Source organism: Orycteropus afer, unplaced genomic scaffold, assembly GCF_000298275.1.
Source record: "Orycteropus afer afer isolate SDZICR_OR568_19922 unplaced genomic scaffold, OryAfe1.0 scaffold00104, whole genome shotgun sequence".
NCBI lineage: Eukaryota > Metazoa > Chordata > Mammalia > Tubulidentata > Orycteropodidae > Orycteropus > Orycteropus afer.
Genome location: NW_006921691.1, coordinates 3009648 through 3022451, shown reverse-complemented (window position 1 = coordinate 3022451; position 12804 = coordinate 3009648).

Here is a 12804-nt window from a genome sequence, read left to right as displayed (position 1 = left end):
TTTTTTTTTTTTTTGTAGCTATTGTAAATGGTGGGCGCTCTGGTAGTGTAGTGCCTAAGGCACTTGACTGATAACCAGAAGGTTGTTGGTTCAAACCCACCAGCCACTCCTCGAAAGGAAGGTTGGGCAATCTACTTTCGTATTGATACCACCTCAGAAACCAAGGAGGGGTCGCTATGAGTTGGGTTTGTCTAGATGGCACATAACAACAACATTGTAAATGGTATTTATTTCCTTATTTCCTTTTCAGCAATCTCTTTGCTGTAGAGGAATCCAACTGAGTTTTGTATGTCGATCTCCCACTATGCTAAATCTCTCAACTAGTTCCAGTAATTTTCTTGCTGAATCTCTTGGATTTTCTATGTATAGGAGCATATCATAAGCAAATAGGGATAGTTTTACTTCTACCTTACCAATTTGGATACCTTTGATTTCCCTTTCTTGACTTATTGACCTTGCTAGGACTTCCAATGCAACATTGGATAGAAGTGGTGATAGAGGGTATGCTAGTCTAGTTCCTTTTGCCCAGGGAATGGTTTAAATCTCTCTCCATTGAGAATAATATTGGCTGTTGGTTTGGTATATATACCCTTTATTATGTTGAGGAATTTCCCTTCTATTCTTATTTTTCTGAGAGTTTTTTTTTTTTTTTTTTTTTTAATCTGAAGTGGGTGTTGGATTTTATTAAATGGCTTTTCTGCATCTATTGGTATGATTATATGGTTTTTTCTTTATTTCACTTATGTGATGGATTACACTGATTGTTTTTCTAAAGTTGAACCATTCTTTCATACCTGCTATGAGCCCCACTTGGTTGTAATGTATTATTTATTTATTTTTTGACATGTTGGAGTCTATTGGCTAGGATTTTGTTGAAGATGTTTGCATCTATATTCATGAGGGATATTGGTCTGCAGTTTTCCTTTTTTAGTGATGTCTGCCTGGTTTTGGTATGAAGGTTATGTTTACTTCATAAAATGAATTTTGGAGGATTCCATCCTTTTCTGTGTTCTGGAATAGTTTGAGTAGTACTGGTGTCAGCTTACTGAATGTTTGGTAGAATTCTCCAGTGAAACCTCTGGGCCAGGATTTTTTTTTTTTTTTTTTTTTGACCTATTCATTTTTTTCTTTTGTTATGGGACTGTTCTAATTTTCCACTTCAGTCTGTGTTAGTTTAGATAACTATTATGTTTCTAGAAATTGTCCCTTTCTTCTAGATTTTAGAATTTGTTGGAGTATAGTTCTCCATAGTATTCGGGTATTCTTTTTATTTCAGTTGGTTCTGTTGTGACTTTGTCTAATTCATTTCGTATTCATGTCATTTGTATACTCTTTACCTTTGTTAAGTTGCCACTTTTATTAATCTTTTTAAAAAAACAACTTCTAGTCTTGTTGATACTTTCCATTGTCTTTCTATTTTCTGTTTCATTTATTTCTGCTCGAAACTTTATTATTTCTTTTCTTCTGATGACTAGGCTTTTTTGGCTGCTGTTTTTCTAATTGTTAGAGATGCTGGGTGAAGGTGTGGATTTTGGCTCTTCTTTTTTGATGTCTGCATTTATTGCTATAAATGGGTCTCTGATCACTGCTTTTGCTGTATTCCAAAGATTTTGGTATGTTGTGTTTTCATTCTCATTTGATTCAAATAATTTTTTAATTTCATTTTTTATTTCTTCTATTACCCAGTCATTTTTAAGGAGAGTGTTATTCAGTTTCCATGTGTTTGCCCTTTTTCCCTTGATCTTCCTATTGTTGATTTCTAATTTTATAGCATTGTGATCTGAGAAGATGCTTTGCAGAATTTCAATGTTTTAAAATTTCTTGAGGCTTGGTTTGTGGCCTAACATATGGTCTATCACAGAGAATGTTCCATGTGCATTGGGAAAGAATGTATATTGTGCTGTTGCTGGGTGAAGTGCTCTGCAGATGTCTATAAGGTCAAGTTGGTGGATTGTATTGGTTATTTCTTCTGCATCTTTGTTGAGTTTCTTTCCAGTTGTTCTGTCTTTGACTAAAAGTGGTATATTAAAGTCTCCTAGTATAACTGTGGAGTCATCTATTTTGTCTTTTCAGTTGTGGTAGAGTCTGGTTTATGTATTTTGGGACTATTTCACTGGGTGCATATATATTTATTATTGCTATGTCATTTATTAAATTGATTCATTAATCATTATAAAATGTCTTTCCTTATCTCTTATGGTGGTTTTTGTCTTAAAGTCAATTTTATCAGAAATTAATATTGCCACTCCTGTTCTTTTTTGGTTGTCATTTGCTTGATATGTCTTTTTCCAACCTTTGATGTTTAGTCTATTTTTGTCTTTGTCTCTAAGGTGTGTCTGTCCTAGGCAGCATATTGATGGGTTATGCTTTCTAATCTAGTCTGCAACTCTCTGTCTCTTGAGTGGTACATTTATTCCACTGACATTTAGTGTGATTATCGACAAGTATGAATTTGTTGTTGTCATTTTGTTATTATTATTATTTTTGTGTGTGTGTGTGATGTTGCTGATGTCTTTGCTCTGTATAATTTTCTGTGCTGAGCTCATTTTATTTATGAATTGTGTTATTATTTTCTTGATTGCTATTGTTTTAGTATTTGCTATGTATTTGTGCTTGTCCTCTTTTTTTTTTTTTTGATGCAAAGGTTTATTATTTTTCTTTGAGTTTGCCCCATGATTTGTAATTTTCTTCCCAAGTTTAGAACAGTCCTGCAGTTGTCTTGACTGCCTCACCATTTAGAAGTTCTGCAACTACACTAGTTTTTCCCTCTTTTTGGTTTGTAGTTATCCTTATTTGCCAATTGAGGTCTCTGGTTCCCTCTTTACAGTCTTGTATGCTGATTTTACTTTGGATCTTTCCATAACTGACTTGGTTTCTTGATTATGTCATCTGAGTTTTAGTGGTCAGTTGTTGTGTGCTGGTTTTGGTTCTCTGTCCAAAGGACTCCCTTTAGCATCTCTTGTGAGGCTGGTCTTGTTTTAACAAATTCCCTTAATTTCTTCTTACCTGGAAATGTCCTAATTTCACCATTATATTGTAGGGACAGTTTTACTGGGTATACAATTCTTCATTGGAATTTTTTTTTTCTTTCAGGGTTATATATATTTCATCTCATTGTCTTCTGGCTGGCATGATTTCTGCTGAGAAATCAGAGCTTAGTCTTATTGGTTGCCCTTTGTAGGTAACTTCGTTTTTTTCATGCTGCTTTCAGGATTCTTTCTTTGTCTTTGGTTTTCACGAGTTTGATTATGATATGTCTTGGTGATTTTCTTTTGTGGTCTATGCTCTTTGAGGTTCATTGAATTTCTTGAATGGATAAGTTCTTGTCTTTTATCACATCAGGGAAATTCTCTTCCAATAAATCTTCAATATTTTTTTCTGTGGTTTTATTTATCGTTTCCTGCTCTGGAGTTCTGATTGTTGCTGTTGTTGTTGTTATGTGCTGTTGAGTCGGCCCCAACTCATTGTGACCCCTCCTTGGATTGCTGAGGCAGTATCACTATGGAAGTAGATTGCCCAACCTTCCTTCCTAGGAGTGGCTGGTGGGTTTGAACTGCCAGCCTTCTGGTTAACAGTGAAGTGCTTTAGGCACTATGCTACATGTAGATTATTCTTCTTGACGTTATCCCACATGAATTTTATGCTTTCTTCATTTTATTTTGATCTTTTTTTCTGATTGACCCCTTTCCAAAGTAGTATTGAGGTATTTGTCTTCAATCTCACTAATTTTGTCTTCCAGTGATTCAATTCCACTCCTTTGCCCATTCAGTGTGTTATCTATTACTGAAAATTTAATATTAATCTTCTCAATTTCTATCTGTAGGTTTTGTATCATTTCTGATTTTTCATTTATTTTGTCATTTTGTTCTTGTATTGTCTTCACAAATTGTTCCAGGGTTTTGTCTGTATTTTCTTTAATTTTGTCAGTGTTTTCCCTGATGTGTCTCTCAATCCATTGAAAGTACCTAAATATAATTCTTTTGAATTTCTTATCAGGGAGTTCCAATTCTACTTCTTCCTTGGGGATGTTTTCTGGGTCTGTATCTTGGTCCCTTGTTTCTGCTACTTTATCTTGCTTCTTTGTGTGGACACTAATGGTCTTTTGTCTCTGAGACATTGACATTGTTGTATTTATATTTAATTGGTGGTTGTAGGTTGGTGTGAATCACCCAAGATTTTTTTCTTTCTTGTTTTTATTTGATATATCTGAGTAAACAGGGTACTGTGCTCCACCATTTGTTAGTTGGCAGCAGTTATGCACTCATCACCTGTCTCTTGGTGCGTGTGATAGAGAATGAGAGTAGGTGCACAGATCTCTGTTAGCTGTTCATGAAGACCAGTTAAGGGTGAGTCACGTTCATATTAGCTGTCATGTATCATTGGCCAGTTGGTGCAGAAGCAAGTGGTGACCCTCACTCAGTAGGTGGGGCTGCAGGATGTACTGGTATGGTTGTGTCATAAGGGCACAGTTACTTTCTTCCACTCAGAGAAAAACAACAATTAAAAAGAAAACAAACAAACCCACCAGATAAATAAATAAGAGGACAAAAACCACAACAGCATTAATACACAGGAATAATTGCAAAAAAAAAAAAAGGGGGGGTGGGTGGGAAGGAAATAAATGATAAGATATATTTTAAGAAATACATTAAAAAGACAAAAGAAATCTAGAGAAAGAGAACCCCACAATATCTGGGGAGGGGTTAAAAAAAAGAAAAGAGGAAGAGTAAAAGAATAATAAAGAAAGAAAATGAGAAAGCTGCTAAAGGCAAAACAAGATCTAAAAGAAAAAAAAAAAAAAGATGGGAACCAGGAAAAGGGAAGAGACAAAAACCAAAAACTAGAACCTGCGAAGGGAAAAAGAGTATTTTAAAAACAAATAAATAAAGAAACAAATCTGGGGGGTGGAGAGGGGCTTTTGGTAGAGCACACAGACTGGGATGGAATTCCTACCAGTTCAAAAGGTGGGTGGAGGTGGGTGATGGATGCCCCTCCATTCACCAAAGGGTGTTGTGTATAAAAGTAACAAGAGGAATATTGAACCTTTCCAGTCATCAGCCTCCAGTGAGGTTGCCCATGCTGTCCTTGGCAAGTGGACCCTATTCTTAGGTCACTGGGATAGGAATGCTGCTGCTTTAAATATCCAAAATGGCCACATCACTTGTAAACATTCAAAATGAGTGAATCCTCATTTTGGACAGCTGAAAGTCCACAGTTCAGTTTGTCTCATTATTATTTTTTTTTTCCTTTCTAGTCATCAGCCACCAGTGTAGTAGTCCATGCAGCTACTGGCAAGCAGGACCAATTTTTAACTTCCTGCCCAGGTCCTAACACCACTGGTAAATATTCAAACTAGCCATGCTGTCAGGCATGCCAACAGTCTGCAGCTCTGTTTGTTTCCTTATTCACTGTTTTCATTAAGTTTCTTCTACTAGTTGGTATTTAATCCACTTCTGTATCCTTCCTTTCAAAGCTCAGGGATACAGGAATATCTTCTGTATCTGTGTTAACTGGTTTCTCTTTTCTTTGTTAAAGAGGGCCTGTGTATCTTGTTTGTCTATTTTGCCATCTTACCAGAAGTCTCCCCCAGTGTGTTTGTTTTCATATAATGTATGTTGTTGTTTTGTTGTTAGGTACCATCAAGTTAGCTCTGACTCATAGTGACCCTATGTACAATAGAACAAAACACTGCCTGGTCCTGCATCAGCCTCACAATCTTTGCTATATCTGAGCCCATCATTGCAGCCACTGTGTCAATCTATCTCGTTGAGGGCCTTTCCCTTTTTCACTTTCCCTTTTTCATCTACCTTACCAAGTATGATATCCTTCTTCAGGGAATGGTCCTTTCTGACAGCAAGACCAAAGTAGGTGAGATGAAGTCTGGCCATTCTCACTTCCAAGGAGCATTCTGGCTACACTTCTTCCAGGACAGATTTGTTAGTTCTTCTGACAGTCTGTGGTACTTTCAGTATTCTTCGCCAACACCACAACTCGAAAACATCAAATCTTCTTTGGTCTTGTTTATGCATTGTCCAGCTTTCACATGCATATGAAAAGAAATACCAAACTCACTGCTGTCAAGTTAGATCCAACTCATAGAGGATATTGAAAATACCATGGCTTAGGTTAGGTACACCTTAGTCTGTAAAGAGACATCTTTGCTCTTCAACCCTATGTTGTTGTTGTTGTTATGTGCCGTCAAGTTGGACTCCACTCATAGCACCCTTTCCTTGGGTTTCCAAGGCAGTATCACTATGGAAGTAGATTGCCCCATCTTCCTTCCAAGGAGAGCCCTATAAAGAGGTCTTTTTCAGCAGATTTGCCCAGAGCAAGGCATCATCTGGTTTCTTCACTGGTATGTCCACTGATGTTGATCATGGAAACAAGTAATATGAAATCTTTGACAACTTCAAACTTTTCTCCATTTATTGTGATGCTGCTTATTGGTCCAGTTGTGAGGATTTTCATTTTCCTTACGTTGAGGTGTAATCAATACTGCATACTTTAATCTTCTTCAGTAAATGCTTCAACTCATCTTCACTTTCAGCAAGCAAAATTGTGTCATCTGCACATCGCAGGTTGTTAATGAGTCTTCCTCCAATCCTGATGCCGTGTTCTTCTTCATATAGTCCAGTTTTCGGATTATTTGCTCAGCATATAGATTGAATAAGCATGGTGAAATGATACAACCCTGATGCTCTCCCTTCCTGATTTTAAACCTTGCAGTATCCCCTTGTTCTGTTTGAATGACAGCCTCCTGGTCTATGTACACCAGTGGTATGTCAATTTGTCTTACTGTGGTGGCTTGTGTGTCATTGTGGGGCTGGAGGCTATGCCACCAGTATTTCAAATAGCAGCAAGGTCACACATGGTGGAGAGGTTTTCAGTGGAGCTTCCAGACAGACAGATTCAGAAGAAACAAGGGGCCATCCACTTCTCAAAGAATCGACCAGTGAAAACCTTATGAATAGAAGTGAACCACTGTCTGATATATTACTGGAATATAATATTAATAGAAAAATTTTACTGGTTTGATTGTGCATTTAGGTCCTAGAGTATAAGTAATTATGACATTAATCTCTTGAAATACAGATGTTAATAAAACATGATAATATCAAATTAAATTAATACTATGGAAAACATGACAATATGGACTATAATTCTGTCTTATCTATTCACCTCTTGCACAACTGGTGGTGATGATGGAATGAATAAATCAATGAAAGAATAGAATTTCTTTTCCTTCCTTATTTTTCATCATTTTTTATTCCCTTCACAGTTTATCACAAAAAGACAAAACATTTAGAGAAAAGTCTTAGTAACAAACATATCAATCAGAAATTCAACAAACCACTGCTTTGTGATTCTCAGCTGGGTTGATTTTTACACTTCCCACCCCCGTGGGCATTTGGTAATATCTGGAGACATTTTGGGGTACCATACCTGGGGGATGGGATGGTGCTGACATCTAGGGTAGAGCCAGAGGGTGTTTTCAAATATCCTAAATGTAATGAAAAAGTCTCTACAATGATAATAATAATAATAATAATAATAATAATAATAATAATAAAATTAGCCAAAATGTCAACCATGCAAAGTTGAGAAACTTAGGTGCTTCAAGGGGAACAAATACAAAACTTATTTAATGTTATGATTTTTTTGAATCTTGAATACCTTGAAAGACTTCAAGAGCTGGCTCAGGGGAACATTTGACTGATATATGAATCTTGGTTTACACTTCTTTCTTTTTTGAATTCCTTAAAAATACAATTCTAGTTTGCCTTGCTTTGTATGTTGCATTTGAAAATTGATACCAGTCTAATTCTGTTGCCTTTAAATACCAGTTGCACTGTTTCAGATTCCATCTTCAGTGAGTGCAGTTATACATACATTAGATGTTCTTTTCTTATCTTCCATTTCAACTACTTTTTCCCTTGACCCCTAACTTTTTTTTATCTTATTTTCACTTTCATGAATTTAATTTTCTTTAATGCCTCTTAATGAAAATTTTATGCAAATTTATTCTTTCTTGACACCTTGTAATTTGATCTTTATTTCTAATATGAGGTGGACATTTTCTTTTATTTTTTAGTCAATTAAATCAAATTTTATTTACTTTCCTCCTCTTAAAAAATCTATTTCTGTTCTTAATCTTGAATTTCTGATTCAAGATAGCCTCCCATCCTATTCCCAAATGCTTCCATCCAGATATCTTCTAATTCAATTTGAGGTGTTACATCACAGTTCTCTTCTTCTTCATAATAGTTTTATTGAGGGAGATTTTCATGAAGTGAAATGTTTCAACACTGATTTTCTCTTTTCTTCTTACAATAGCTTGTATAGAAAATTCCTACAGGTCTCCATTTCTTGGACAGGACTGACTGTTGGAGTTATTTATGAGAATTGTAGTTAAAGAACACCCTCTTCTGTTTGTGTAATTAAGTGCATTTGGCTGGGGTCGGGGCAGGTGATGGAAGAGGTTGCATGCCTTTTTTTTTTTTAAGTTTTCTTTTGTCTTGTAGGAGCTTGAGTCTTTCTCCCTTGCTTGTTTTTGCTTTCTACATGCAGTATTCAAGAGTGCCTCTACATTTTTTCATTACCCTCTACTTCCTGAGGATTTTCAAGAACTTCTTTAAATGCTATATCATTTTCAAGTTTCTTCCATGTATGTGATGTTCTTATCTACTAGAACTTTCTTTAAATATTTTCACACTTAACATGGACATGCTTCTTCTGGGAGCAATTTTAGCTTAATTCATTCTTCTCTTTCCCATACAGATTTTTGTGAGCTTCATTAGATCTCTGCAGAGGCTTTTGGTTGGGAGTTCTAGAGCTGCTATAAATTGATCTTTTCTAATTGCAAATAATTAGAAGTTTTTAGGGTTCTTTGTTTTTCAGTTATGTTGGCTGTGTGAAATGTGTTTGGCTGTATTTTTATTTGTCTTTTTCACCTGTATAGAATTTTGGAATTTTACTTAATCTGTTTGTTTGGAGAGATTCAGATAGAGGTAGCCACCAATATCTTGTCTATCCACAAATAATTTGTCTTTTCACTTTGTTTTATAGTATCCTGTGCAATGCAGGAAGTTTGTGCTTTTATGTAGTCAAATCTATCTTTCTCCATTGCTTATAAATTTTGGCGTACTTGAGAAATGTCTCCAGTGCCAAAGATTGTAAAAATATATTCACATTTTTTTCCAGTATGACTTTTACAATAATAAACATTTTCAAATCTGAAATGTATGTATATTGTAGGAAGTAAGAATCTAACTTTGTTCACAATAAATAGTTACAAAATAATGAATTATTTTCTCCACTGATTTGAAATGTTACCTTGTATACCAATTTTCTATTTTAATTACATTCCGAGGTAGACTTGTTATGGAACTCCCTGCTCTGCTTGGTTAATCTGTTTCTTCCAATGTCAGCCATTTTGCTGCAACTCTTTTCCAAGTGTTTTAGAGTAAACATAAGGAACTTGGCATATTACTTTATCATAATTAGTGACCCCTACTATCTCAAATTTAGAGACATTTTCACAGCCATCCTTTTCCATACAATACCTTCTGTTTTAATTAAAGGTAATTAAATCAATTAATTAAATAAATTAATTAAAGGTAATCTCTGATGTTGTTATTAGGTGCCCTTGAGTTGGCTCTAACTTATAGTGACTGTGGTAGTTAAGTTTGTGGGTCAACTTGGCTGGGCCTGGTTGAGTGGCTGGGCAGCTGGATGTAGTATTCCCCATGATGAGACTGATAATCAACTTCACGGTGGAATCTACTGTGAGCAACTGAGTAGCTGCCCTAGGGATGTGGTCTTCTTCCTGTAAATAAGGAGAAACTTTGGGGAATGGTCTCTAGCTTATGGCACACTTGAACCCTGCGTGTAGCCCAGTTGTTGTTCAGCAGCCTGCCATGCTCTGCCAACCTTGGGACTTTCAGTGGACTTGAGTTAATGGCCTGCTGTGTGGTTTGGCAACATCGGGACTGTGCCTTTTTACTTGTCAACCTTCGGCTTGTCAGCCTGAGCAGCTAGCAGCTGTCTAAATGAAGAAAAGCCTCTAGCTTCAGTGGGCTAAGAGCAGGAGGCAGAGCTGAAGCCCAAAGTTGAGGGGCTTTCACCCACCTCCTAGAGCCTAGTACTTTGAACTCTGAATTAAAGCCTCCAAACTATGAGAGAATAAACTCCTGTTTGTTCAAGCATCCCATTTGTGGTATATTCCTGTGAGAGTGGCACTAAGTAACCAGAAGAGTGACCCTATGTACAACAGAACAAAGCACTGCCTGGGCCTGCTACAGCCTCACAATCTTTGCTACACCTGAGCCCATTGTTGCAGTCACTGTGTCAATTAATCTCATTGAGGGCCTTCCCTTTTTTGTTGACCCTTCACTTTGCCAAACATGATATCATTCTTGAAGGAACGGTGCCTTCTGACAACAAGAGTAGGTGAGATGAAGTCTGGCCGTTCTCACTTACAAGGAGCATTCTGGCTGAACTTCTTCCAGGATAGATTTGTTAGTTCTTCTGGCAGTCCATGGGACTTTTAGTATTTTTTGCCAATACCACAACTCAAAAGCATCAATTCTTTTTTGGTCTTCCTTATTTATTGTCCAGTTTTCACATGCATATGAGGCTATTGAAAATACTATGACTTGGTTTGGCACACCTTAGTCTTCAAAGAGACGTCTTTGCTGTTCAACACTGTATAGAGGTCTTTTGCAGCAAATTTGCCCAGTGCAATATAACATATGATTTCTTGACTGCTGCACCCATTGGTGTTGATTGTGAATCCAAGTCATATGAAATCTTTGACAACTTCAATGTTCTTTCCATTTATCACCATGCTGCTTATTGGTCCAGTTGTGAAGATTTTCAGTTTTCTTTATGTTGAGGTGTAATCCATACTGCAGACTGTAGTCTTTAATCAGTAAGTGCTTCAAGCCATCTTCACTTTCAGCAAGCATTTTTGCTTTCAGCCAAGATCAATCTGATGTAAGCATTGATATCCCTTATTCCATGTTCTCTTCTGAATCAGCTTTCATTTCTGGAAGTTCTCTGTCAATATACTGAGCCTGCAACCATTTTTAATTATGTTCAGCAAGATTTTACTTGCATGGGATATTAATGATACTGTTTGATAATTTCCACATCCTGTGGCATCACCTTTCTTTGGAATGGGTACAAATACAGATTGCTTCCAGTCAGTTGGCCAAGTAGCTATCTTCTAAATTTCATGGCATAGTCAAATAAGTGCCTCCAGTACAGCATCCATTTGTTGAAACATTTCAATGGGTATTTCATCAATTCCTGGAGCCTTGTTTTTCACCAAGTCCTTCAGTGCAGCTTTGACTTCTTCCTTCAGTACTATTGGTTCTTTATCATATGCAACCTCTTGATACAAATGAACATCAAACAATTCTTTTTGAAACAGTGACTATGTATTCCTTCCATCTTCTTTTGATGTTTCCTGCATCATTCAATATTTTGCCCATGACATCTTTCAATATTGCAATGCAACACTTGAATTTTTTTCTTCAGTTCTTTCAGCTTGAGAAATCCTGAGCATGTTCTTCCCTTTTGGTTTCTAACTCCAGGTTTTTGCATATTTCATCATAATAACTGACTTTGTTTTCTCGAGCTGCTTTTTGAAATCTTCTGTTCAGCTCTTTACCTTTCATTTCTTCCATTTGCTTTAGCTACTCTCCATTCATGAGCAAGTTTTGGAATCTCTTCTGACATCCATTTTGGTCTTTTCTTCCTTTCTTGTCTTTTTAATGACCTTTTGTTTGCTTCATGTATGATGTTTTTGATGTCATTCCATAATTCATCTGGTTTTCAGTCATTGGTGTTCAGTACATCAAATCTATTCTTCAGATAGTCCCTAAATTCAGGTGGGATGTAGTCAAGGTTATTTTTGGTTTCCATGTACTTGTTTTAATTTTCTTCAACTTAAACTTGGACTTACATATGACTAGTTGATGGTCTGTTCCACAGTCAGCTCCTGGCCCAGTTTTGGCGGAAGTTTTTGAACTTCTCCATTGCACAAATTTAGTTGATCTGATTCCTGTGTATTTCATCTGGCAAGTCCATGTGTATAGCTGCCATTTATATTGTTGAAAAAAGATATTTGCAATGAATAAGTTGTTGGTCTTGCAAAATATTATTGTGTGATCTCTACTGTCATTTCTATCATAAAGGCCATATTTCCCAACTACCAGTGAGTCTTCTTTCTTTCCAGCTTTTGCATTCCAATAACCAGTAGCAATCAATACATCTTGATTGCATGTTTGGTCAATTTCAGACTGTAGAAGTTGGTAAAAATCTTCAATTTCCTCATGTTTGGCTTTGGTGGGTGGTGTGTAAATTTGAATAATAATATTAACTGGTCCTCTTTGTAGGTGTACAGATATTATCCTATCACTGACAGCACTGTTTCAGGAGAGATGAAACTTTTTTTTTTTTTTCTGATGGTTAATTCTATACCATTCCTCTTCAATTTGTCATTTTTGGCATAATAGATCATATGGTTGTCTGATTCAAAATGTTCAAAACCCTGCAGATTGGATAAGAAAACACAACCCATCCATATGCTGCCTACAAGAGACACACCTTGGAGAGAATGACAAAAACAGACTAAAAATCAAAGGTTGGAAAAAGATATGTCAAGCAAATGGCAACTGTAAGAGAGCAGGATGGCAATACTAATTTCTGATCAAATTGACTTTAAGACAAAAACCACCATACGAGACAAAGAAGGACATTATATAATGATTAAAGGATCAATTGAACATGAAGATATAA